The sequence below is a fragment of the Salmo trutta genome, chromosome 35 (genome assembly GCF_901001165.1).
Source record: "Salmo trutta chromosome 35, fSalTru1.1, whole genome shotgun sequence".
NCBI lineage: Eukaryota > Metazoa > Chordata > Actinopteri > Salmoniformes > Salmonidae > Salmo > Salmo trutta.
Window position 1 is genome coordinate 31,220,010 of NC_042991.1, and position 12,328 is coordinate 31,232,337.

Below are 12,328 nucleotides of genomic sequence, written 5' to 3' on the forward strand. Positions count from 1 at the left end.
TGGAGGACTTGATCATTTAAATAATAATATGGGCATTTAGTAGACACTGCAACACAAAGCAACTTACAGAACTAGCAACATTAACTGACACATACCAGATAGAATCAGTCTGCAGGAATCAAACCCACAACAGCCCCGTACTCGAACCCAGTGATCCATTAGAAAGTCAAGTAAAGGAGGAAGTCAGGGTGGAAGAGTGAAAGTACCAAAACAGAGGAACCCTCTTATGAATGACTATAACCTTCATTCTCGGTGGGTAGTAAACTTTGCTATTCAGAAACAGCATTCAGGAAACCCCAGCAGAATGCCATCCCAACATCCGTGTCAATTTCGGTGAGGCTGTTCCTGGAACGCTCCCAGCCGGGTCGGACACGCTGTAATTTCCCCCCAGGATGTGTCGGCCTGGCAGGTTGTGGAAACGTTGTGGGAATGTCATAACCGAAACTGAGTAACGCTGTCACACCTCAATAGGTCGCAGCTTTCTCATTGGTACCTCATGGCCGCACACAAACAAACATGCATGTACACACACACACACACACACACACACCCTTTACTAACTCTCTCTCTGAACAAAACTAGTTATATGAATCGCCAGTGTGGCAAATCCTTACATACAGCATGCTTGCAGTTGAATCACTATTTGAACTCAGGTCTGTTAAAAAGTCATTTCAAAAGGGACCACAACACACTTTGATCCGTTCAGTTTGTTTGTACCACAACAACATGGCCTCTTCTGTCAAGCTGCATAATCGTGTTCTGTATTCATTGATACAGCATCCATAGACTGGGAGTGATATTCATCTCAGTAGCACAGATATAGAATCCATAGACTGGGAGTGATATTCATCTCAGTAGCACAGATATAGAATCCATAGACTGGGAGTGATATTCATCTCAGTAGCACAGATATAGAATCCATAGACTGGGAGTGATATTCATCTCAGTAGCACAGATATAGAATCCATAGACTGGGTGTGACATTCATCTCAGTACACAGATATAGACTCCATAGACTGGGTGTGACATTTATCTCAGTAGCATATGACTGTAATAGGATGATGTCTGAGTGTATGCCATAACTCCTCTAACACAGACAAGCAGTTAGAGATAGATCATACACACACAGTGACATGTGTGTGTGTCTTGGCCTGGGTCCAGGACAAGGCCTAATACTCAGACCAAATAGACGTGTCTTATGCTCAGTGGGCAAAAGCGGTTGCAATAACATCAGACTGACGTCATGGTCAGGTTGTAGTCTGAATGTAAAAGGATGTTTTTTAGACTGTTTTAGCATCCAGAAAAAGACTCCTTTACCTGGTTGTATCAGCCACTTAAACAAGACAACAATCACGATATGACGTCTTTCTCCTTGATTTCTTCATGGAGAACTCCGTTCAATAGGTCTTTATTTTCCCTGAAGGGCTAAAAAACGGCTTTAAATGGTTGTAATCTGACATTGTATATCAGAAAAATACTTTTGCCCGCTGGGTAACTGTGGAGAAGAATGAGTTCAGTGTAAGGTTGTGTTCGTTGCCACGGCAGCCACCCTGGTTTGTGTTGTTGTTTGTGTGTGTGGTCCTGTCAGGGGAAATGCCAAGTTCACCCGCTCTGGAATGCAGCAGACAGGGCTATGCCAGCAGAGGTGTGTGTGTGTGCACAATAATAGTAAATGAAAAAGATTTTGACCAACTAGGTCAAATGCTACTTCTAGGGGGTTTAGGGTTAAGGTTAAAATTAGTGTTAGGGTTAGAATTACGTTAAGGGTTAGGAGCTAGGGTAAGGTTTTCGGGTTAAGGTTAGAGTAACGGTACGGGTTAGGTTTAGGGGTTAGGGAAAATAGGATTTTAAATTGGACTGAATTGTGTTACCACAATGTTAGTTTCCAAGACTGTGTGTGTGTGTGTTTGTGTATAGTATGTTTATGCACATGTTTTTCCCCCAGAGGGATTGTATCAGTCAGTGTCATGCTGAAACCCTTCCCCTGGAACAAGAAAGGCCAGTGACAGACAGGCCCCCATTAGCCTGCAGTGGATGTGGGCAATGGCGCGTTTGGTGACTGTTAGTTCTCAAAGATGATCTTATTTAAAACTATATAGATCCATTATCTTTTCTACATAATGTATATCTAGTTTTAGTAGTTTACATGATTTCTATGATTTGTGTATAGCCTATATAAAATAAAATAAATGTTTTCAGTGCTGGCCACGATATAGCAGCAGCGGCACACCACCAATAAATACTCAGTAAGAAACCAATAAATATATTGAATTACATTTTTCATATGATCTTTACCAAAATGTTTGTATATTGTCCCATACACCCTTTTTTCATGTATTTTTTATTTTGGAGACCCCACTGCAGTTCCTCTTAAACCCACTAGCATTGCAATGCTATGCTATCATCAGTATCCAATGCCAGAGAGCGTGGGTGGACCTGGATGATGTCACACGTCTAAGACATGAGTGTTGTTTTTGGCCGCTCTAAGTTCACACAGGGTGAAAGGAGTGAAACACACACACGTGAACACAGTGTCCTGAAACTAGGTACAATAACACACACCTTTCCTTGGAATGATCCAAAACACACACCCACACCTTTCCTGGAACCTCCCAGACAATGGGTGGACATGCTTACCGGTAGCTGAAGCACCCGTCTCTTCTTCCACTATGAGTCATACTTGAATACCATTGAACTTCACATTTTACACACAAACACACACCGACACACACCCACCTGTTGCAGAGTACACACTACATCAAGAAGATATACTAGAACCAGGGTTATAAAGGGAGGGTATATTACTGGAACCTTTCAAAGGGAGGGTATATCACTGGAACCTTTCAAAGGGAGGGTATATCACTGGAACCTTTCGAAGGGAGGATATATATATATATATATAATGTTGAAAATGTTTTGTCGCCAAACTGGTGGTAGTTGTGGAAAAAGTTAGTTAGTTAGAAGAGTTTCAGAATTAATTAAAATAATGCCATTGTCGATTAGCTCCCGAGTGGCGCAGTGGTCTGAGGCACTGCATCTCAGTGTTAGAGGTGTCACTACAGACACCCTGGTTCAAATCCAGGCTGTATCACAACTGGCTGTGATTAGAACCACCATACGGTGGTGCACAATTGGCCCAGTGTCGTCTGGGTTTGGCCGGTGTAGGCCGTCATTGTAAATAACAATTTGATCTTAACTGACTTGCCGAGTTAAATATTTATTTTTTAAATCAGATGCTTTTTTGTATTCATTAGGCTATTTTCTCTTGAACCATATGGTCAATCCACTAGAAACAAATGGACAATATGGACACAGATATAACAAAGATGACAATAAAATAATAATATATATATTTTTTAAGTTATCAAGTATAAATTACCAAAGTTACCATAGATTACCTGTTAATTACCAAATATTCTGGTAATTTTGATAAATTACAGGTAGCTTTGCAACCCTAACCAGAACATACAGTACCAGTCAAAAGTTTGGAGAAACCTACTCTTAATTTTACTATTACTATGCTTAATCTTACTATTTTCTACATTGTAGATGTATGAAATAACACATATGGAATCATGTAGTAACCAAAATAGTGTTATTTTATATTTGAGATTCTTCAAAGTAGCCACCCTTTGCCTTGATGACAGCTTTGCACACTCTTGGCATTCTCAACCAGCTTCATGAGGTAGTCACCTGGTATGCATTTCCTTTATACAAACAAGCCATTTGCACACAGGCCTGCCATCATTCACGTTGTACTGGACTGTGTGTTTACAGGCAGATGGACCTGCCATCATTCACTTTGAACTGGACTGTGTGTTTACAGGCAGATGGACCTGCCATCATTAACTTTGAACTGGACTGTGTGTTTACAGGCAGATGGACCTGCCATCATCATTCACTTTGAACTGGACTGTGTGTTTACAGGCAGATGGACCTGCCATCATCATTCACTTTGAACTGGACTGTGTGTTTACAGGCAGATGGACCTGCCATCATTCACTTTGAACTGGACTGTGTGTTTACAGGCAGATGGACCTGCCATCATTCACTTTGAACTGGACTGTGTGTTTACAGGCAGATGGACCTGTCATCATTCACTTTGAACTGGACTGTGTGTTTACAGGCAGATGGACCTGCCATCATTCACTTTGTACTGGACTGTGTGTTTACAGGCAGATGGACCTGCCATCATTCACTTTGAACTGTACTGTGTGTTTACAGGCAGATGCAACAGCGCAACTTTAGATCATTACACATTCGCCAAGCCACAAAATACATCTGAATGGAATTCTGCAAATGTGTAAATACAACAGGAGACCTCTTACATTTGGGAACTTTACAGTCCTATTGATCAAACAACCATGAAAAGGTAGACTCTCTCTCCCTCAGTAATGCACATCAACAACAAAAAGATCAACAACTAATGCTAGCCAGAGCAAAATGAGCTAATAGTGTTGTGAAAAAGGGTTTGCCCCCTTCCTGATTTCTTATTTCTTTGCACATGTCACACTTAAATGTTTCAGATCAAAGAAATGTAAATATTACACAAAAATAACCAAAGTAAACACAAAATGCAGTTAAGTGATGATTTTATTTATTAAGGGAAAAAGCTATCTGAACCTTCATGGTCCTATGTGAAAAGTAATTGTCCCCTAAACCTAATAACTGGTTGTGCCTCCCTCAGCAGCAACAACTGCAATCAAGCGTTTGCGATAACTGGCAATGAGTCTTTCATATCGCTGTGGAGGAATTTTGGCCCAGTCTTCTTTGCAGAATTGTTTTAATTCAGCCACATTGGAGGGTTTTCGAGCATGAACCGCCTTTTTAAGGTCACGCCACAGCATCTCAATCGGATTCAAGTCCGGACTTTGACTAGGCCACTCCAAAACCTTCATTTTGTTTTTCTTAAGCCATTCAGAGGTGGACTTGCTGGTGTGTTTTGGATCATTGTTCTGCTGCAGAACCCAAGTGCGCTTCAGCTTGAGGTCACGAACTGATGGCTGGACATTCTTCTTCAGGATTTTTTGGTAGAGAGCAGAATTCATGGTTCCATCAATCACAGCAAGTCATCCAGGTCCTGAAGCAGCAAAGCAGCCCCAGACCATCACACTACCACCAACATATTTGACTGTTGGTATGATGTTCTTTTTCTGAAATGCTGTGTTACTTTTACGCCAGATATAACAGGACGCACACTTTCCAAAACGTTGAACTTTTGTCTCGTCAGTCCACAGAATATTTCCCTAAAAGTCTTGGCGATAATCAAGATGTTTTTTGCCAAAAGTGAGACGAGCCTTTATGTTCTTTTTAGTCAGCAGTGGTTTTCGCCTTGGATCTCTGCCATGGATGCCATTTTTGCCCAGTCTATTTCTTATGGTTGAGTCATGAACACTGACGTTAACTGAGGCAAGTGAGGCCTGCAGTTCTTTAGATGTTGTTGTGGGTTCTTTTGTGACCTCTTGGATGAGTCGTCGCTGCGCTCTTGGGGTAATTTTGGTAGGCCGGCCACTCCTGGGAAGGTTCACCACTGTTCCAAATTTTCTCCATTTGTGGATAATGGCTCTCACCGTGGTTCGCTGGAGTCCCAAAGCTTTAGAAATGGCTTTGTAACCTTTTCCAGACTGATATATCTCAATTACTTTGTTTCTCATCTGTTCCTGAATTTCTTTGGATCGCGGCATGATGTCTTGCTTTTTGAGATCTTTTGGCCTACTTCACTTTGTCAGACAGGTTCTATTTAAGTGATTTCTTGATTCAACAGGTCTGGCAGTAATCAGGCCTGGGTGTGGCTAGTGGAATTGAACTCAGCTTTCCAAAAAATGTGATTAACCACAGTAAATTCATGATTTAACAAGGTGGGAGCAATTACTTTGTCACATAGGGTCATGAAGGTTCGGATAGCTTTTTTCCCTTAATAAATAAAATTATCACTTAAAAACTGCATTTTGTGTCTACTTGGGTTATCTTTGTGTAATATAAAAATGTGTTTGATGATCTGAAACAAAAAAATAAGAAATATGTAAATACCACATGCGTCCTCTTACATTTGGGAACTTTACAGTCCTATTGATCAAACAACCATGAAAAGGTAGACTCTCTCTCCCTCAGTAATGCACATCAACAACAAAAAGATCAACAACTAATGCTAGCCAGAGCAAGATGAGCTAACATCTGACGAAGGAACGTTAGATAAACCATCTCAAACTTTTTCAGTTAGTTGGCCATCAATATTGCACTGATCAACGATGGGGAATTGTAGTCTACTCGTCCTTCTGCAGCCTGCCTGCCAACAATGCACGCTTGTCCCAACCAAGCACCCAAAGCTAACTGGCTAAAGTTGGCTAGCTTGCTAGCTAGCTACTTCCAGACACAAATGAGAGAACACCTCACTCTAACCATTTTACTTGCCCTAGCAGAGCTGGTTAGGCTGTTTACATGTTAGCTAGAGCTTTGTGACTAACTATTACTTTCTTTGCCTGCGTTTACTGACACCGGTCATATTCAGCAGGTGTTGCGCTTTCGTAAATGTATCAGTTATTCTGTGCTCTGTCACACAGATGAGAGAAATCTGAAATCGTAGATAGAAAGATAGAGCGCCAGATTGAATTTGCGAACACAAGAGATATGCTAACTGGACAAGTTCTTGCTAGCTAACCAAATGACACATACTTCTCTAGCTGTGTATAGCCACCAAAAAACGATATAAGGGGAAAATCAACCACTCACCCACTCTTCCAATGACATGACATCCTCCTAGCAGCTAGTTAGCTAGCTAATGTTAGGCTCTGTGTTTTTAGCTTGTTGCTATATTAATAGATACGCTAGCTTATTAGCCTTGGGATGACTGACTTGTGATCATTGCCCTTCATTGTTTTGACATTCCCAGCCTTAGTTACATTCGTCCATTTTTGTCGAAAATACTGAAACATTGCATCCCAAATGGAGGAAGCAAACTATGTACCAGGCCAGCTGTTATTTACAACCTGATAGCAATAGTTTTTGGACTACCAAGAAATGTAGTGGTGAATTATATGAATCATGCATTGAACTGCATCCATCTATTCTGCCAACAATAACTTAGTGTACGTCATGGAACTTTGAGTCAAATAGAACCTATTTTTAAAACCTCTTATAAAGTTGGTTTTGTAGCATAAACTGGGGAATTTGATATTTTTTACTGATATTATTGTTTCATATCTGCAACGTGGTTAAAACGCTGTAAGTTCCACTTTAAGTTTAATTTGTACTTAGGGCGACATTTTCCTCTTGTAAAGACAGCTGCGCTTTGAACTAATGCACTGCAACATTCTAAATCATGATTTTAGAAGATGGTTGGGGTTTTTCTTCTAGGACAAAATTGATAGACATGACTGAGTATATTTTTGATGTGTGAATCCTTTCTTCCTCGACCGCAGGGCAAGCTGATCAAGCGCCAGAGGCTGCCCAAGAATGACCGCGGCGACCACTACCACTGGAAAGATCTCAACGTGGGCATGGACCTGGTAGTGTACGGCACCGTCTACCGTGTCACACACTGTGACAGCTACACACAGGTAAATAGATACAATACACACTCACACATCACACCCATTATCTATCACACACTAGGATACCAACACATACAGTACCAGTCAAAAGTTTGGACGCACCTACTCATTCAAGGGTTTCTCTTTATTATTACTATTATCTGCATTGTAGAATAATAGTGAAGACATGAAATCTATGAGATAACACCCATGGAATCATGTAGTAACCAAACAAGTGTTAAACAAATCAAAATATATTTTATATTTCAGATTCTTCAAAGTAACCACCCTTTGCCTTGACAGATTCAAATCAAAGTTGTAAGGTGTAAACCTTACAGTGAAATTCTTACTTACAGGCTCTAACCAACATGGCAAAAAAGGTATTAGGTGGACAATAGGTAAGTAAAGAAATAAAAACAACAGTAAAAAGACAGTGAAAAATAACAGTAGCAAGGCTATATACAGTAGCGAGGCTATAACAGTAGCGAGGCTATATACAGGCACCGGTTAGCTTTGCACACTCTTGGCATTCTCTCAACCAGCTTCATGAGGTAGTCACCTGGAAGGAATTTCAATTAACAGGTGTGCCTTGTTAAAAGTTAATTTGTGGAATTTCTTTCCTTTTTAATGCGTTTGAACCAATCAGTTGTGTTGTGACAAGGGGGTGGTATACAGAAGATAGCCCTATTTGGGAAAAGACCAAGTCCATATTATGGCAAGAACAGCTCAAATTAGCAAAGAGAAATGACAGTCCATCATTATTTTAAGACATGAAGATCAGTCAATCCGAAAACTGATGAAAAAAAAATGATGAAAAATGATGAAATTGGCTCTCATGAGGACCGCCACAGGAAAGGAAGACCCAGAGTTACCTCTGCTGCAGAGGATAAGTTCATTAGAGTTAACTGCACCTCAGATTGTAGCCCAAATAAATGCTTCACAGAGTTCAAGTAACAGTATATTACCTTGCACGTCTTTTTCTCCGATGCATCCACGTCACGCCTTGAGAACTCGTTGGCTGCTTGTCCTGAAAAGAGGTTCTTGAATCCTTAAAGTCCCTTGAAAGTCCCTTTACTGTCTTTCTTAGCCTTTGCCATCAACAATTATGACTCAGACTAAGATCTGCTTAAGTTAGATTGCACACAGTCAATTAACAAATTCCGTAGCAGTAACAACAGAGAACGTTAGTTCTGGGATGGAACATAAAAACACAAACAATGGCCTAACGTTAATTTATCTGTTACATCACATTTAAATTCTTATCTATACATCAATAAATCTTTATTTATTTACTACATCCAATAAACCTTGAATTATGTATTAATCATGCATCGTGAACACAGCATCTATGTAACACCACTTACAAACAGACACATCTCAACAACTGTTCAGAGGGGACAGTGTAAATCAGGCCTTCGTGGTTGAATTGCTGCAAAGAAACCACTACTAAAGGACATCAATAAGAAGAAGAGACTTGCTTGGGCCAAGAAACATGAGCAATGGACATTAGACTGGTGGAAATCTGTCCTTTGGTCTGATGAGTCAACATTTTTTATTTTTGGTTCCAACCGCCGTGTCTTTGTGAGATGCAGAGTAGGTGAACGGATGATCTCTGCATGTGTGGTTCCCACTGTGAAGCATGGAGGAGGACGTGTGATGGTGTGCAGGTGCTTTGCTGGTGACACTGTCAGTGATTTATTTAGAATTCAAGGCACACTTAACCAACATGGCTGCCACAGCATTCTGCAGCGATACGCCATCCCATCTGGTTTGCGCTTAGAGGGACTATAATTTGTTTTTCAACAGGACAATGACCCAACACACCTCCAGGATGTGTAAGGGATATTTGACCAAGAAAGAGTGAGTGCTGCATCAGATGACCTTGCCTCCACAATTACCGGACTTCAACCCAATTGAGATGGTTTGGGATGAGTTGGACAGCAGAGTGAAGGAAAAGCAGCCAACAAGTGCTCAGCATCTGTGGGAAATCCTTCAAGACTGTTGAAAAAGCATACCAGATGAAGCTGGTTGAGAGAATGCCAAGAGTGTGCAAAGCAAAGACAAAGGGTGGCTACTTTGAAGATTCTCAAATATAAAAAATATATTTTGATTTGTTTAACACTTTTTTTGGTTACTACATGATTCCATACGTATTATGTCATAGTTTTGACGTCTTCACTATTATTCTACAATGTAGAAAATAGTAAAAAATAAAGAAAAACCTTTGAATAAGATGGTCTGTCCAAACTTTTGACGGATAGTGTAATTTAACAATATTAGGCTGAGTTAATAAAACAGTAAAACCTATGCATATTTGTTTTTAGTGATACAATCTTTATCAAACAAAAACATACATATGTAAAAACAAAAGCATACATACTGTCTAAAACAGAAACATTCAAATCTTTAAAAAAAACACAGTACATATCTAAAAACACTAACGTTATTTCAGTCGTTGGCGCACACACACCTCTGTGTAAACTGATAGATTATCAGAGGGTATAAAAACATCCCTGTGGCGCCTAAACATTGTGTGTGTGAGTGTATATGTGACTGCTGCCAAATGTTCCTGCTGTGTCATTTCCTGACATTGAAGTGCCTCGTCACCTCAGAGGCCTCTGACTCGGACTGTTATCAGCCAGAGAAGGGTCAAACACACTAATTGTTCCAGAACACACAAAATGGGATTCGTCAGCCTACTTCAAAAATCAAGACAGAGTGTGTACTGTGCTGCTAAGTCACATACTCAATAACATGAAGCTCAATGGTTGTAACAGTGTGTTTGTAGGACTACACTAACAAACAATGTTGGGGTCACTTCATTTTTTGAATTCAGTCAAACATTGAAAATGTTTTGTTGAAAATGTATGCGTTTGTACTGTGCTGATATCAGATGAGCAGTCTTCTTCAGGCTACAGGACCAGACTTCTTAGGTGGGTTTCTGATCAGGAAAGATCCACAACTATTCTGAGAACAAAATCCTTAATGCTCCACACACACACACACACACACACACACACACGTTCAGGTGGTGAGCTGAGACCTCAGACAGCTCTTCTCTGATTGGTACATTAGTTAAGACGAGGTAACGACTTGGACCTGATGGACACACACACACACACTTTCCTAAATAGTGAGGAAAAAAAGTATTACCATACCTTCATGGTCTCTTTTAAGACCAACTTAGAAAAGTCAGACCTAGGCACCAACAAACAGTGTCTCCAGACACCTTGGTCCTGGTATTACACAGGAGGGAAAAGCATCATTAACATTGTTAGTGTCACGACTTCTGCCGAAGTCGATGCCCCTCCTTGCATGGGTGGTGCTCGGCGGTCGACGTCACCGGTCTTCTAGCCATCATTGATCAGTTTTTCATTATCCATTGTTTTTGTCTTGTCTTCCATCACACCTGTTTCCAATCCCATTAATTACTTTTGTATTTAACCCTCTGTTTCCCCTCATGTCCTTGTCGGTGATTGTTTGTATGTTATGTGGATTAATGTATCGGTGTGCGACGGGTATCCTTTACCCAGTTTATTTTGTACTTTGGTTATGGAGTTTGTTTTTCATTAAATACTTCATATTTAACCAACTTGGTTTCTCCTGCGCCAGACTTCCCTGCCACCTACATTCACGAGTATGACAGAATCACCGACCCGCATATTGAAGTCAGCAGGAGAGGATACCCCGGAGGTGGAGGAGCGCGTCCAGGAGCAAGCGAAGAAGCTTCACCATCTGTGCGCCGCCATGGATCGCGTTGTCCAGAAGATGGACCGCTGGGAGAGACAGGGAGTTTTTCCAGCGCCTCCACCAGCCCAACCGGGGTCTATACTGCACACCCCTGCTCAATCTGAACCCGGTGGAATCCGAATGCCTCAGGGGTACAACGGAAATACTGCCGGCTGTCAGGGTTTCCTCCTCCAATTAGACCATTATCTGGCCACGGTCCACCCAGTTCCATCAGACCGTGAGTAGAGTTTCGCCCTCGTCTCGTGCCTCACCGGGAATGGGCCAGCGCTGTGTGTGACGGACGAGATGCGGCGTTGGACCGTTATGAGGAGCTCATCCGCCGTTTCCGGGCAGTCTTCGACCACCCACCCGAGGGCAGAGCGGTGGGTAAGCGCCTCTACCATCTGAGGCAGGAGACGAGGAGCGTACAGGATTTTGCTTTGGAGTTCAGGACACTGGCAGCCGGTGCGGGATGGAATCACGGGGCCCTGATCGACCATTATCGCTGCAGTCTGCGTGAGGACGTCCGTTGGGAGCTGGCCTGCAGAGACACCACCCTCACCTTCGGATCTGTCCATCCGGCTAGACAACTTGCTGGCTGCTCGCGGACGTCCAGATCAGGGTCTGGTGGTTCCATCCTCCCACACCCCCTCTCCTATTCCCATGGACCTGGGAGGGTGCACAGGGAGACTGGAGGGGGTTCCCGCTCGTGCACCATCGGTGGCCGCAGAGGGCACACTGCTGGTCGGTGCCGGGTAGGTTCCGGGTAGGTTCTTCTGGGAATCGAGGTAGCAGGCAGGGCGCTCTGGCACAACCCCAGGTGAGTAGGAACCATTCTCATCCAGAGCCCTCTGTTGCACATATATTTTTGTCTGTTACTTTTCCTGATTTTTTTCCCAGCCTTCCCAGCATAAGGCGCTAGTAGATTCAGGCGCAGCTGGGAATTTCATTGATCAAGCTTTTGCTAATAGTTCAGGGATCCCTATTGTACCCGTGGATGTGCCTTTCCCCGTTCACACCTTAGATAGTCGACCATTAGGGTCAGGGTTGATCAAGGAGGCCACAGCTCC

The 12,328-nt window shown here is 42.1% G+C and overlaps 1 protein-coding gene across 1 annotated transcript in view; it reads right to left on the reverse strand.

Annotated features, from left to right (window-relative positions):
- eva1aa (eva-1 homolog A, regulator of programmed cell death a) overlaps nt 1–12,328 on the reverse strand; it is a 189,246-nt gene that overhangs the window by 92,025 nt on the left and 84,893 nt on the right. The gene's annotated exons all lie outside the window — the stretch shown is intronic.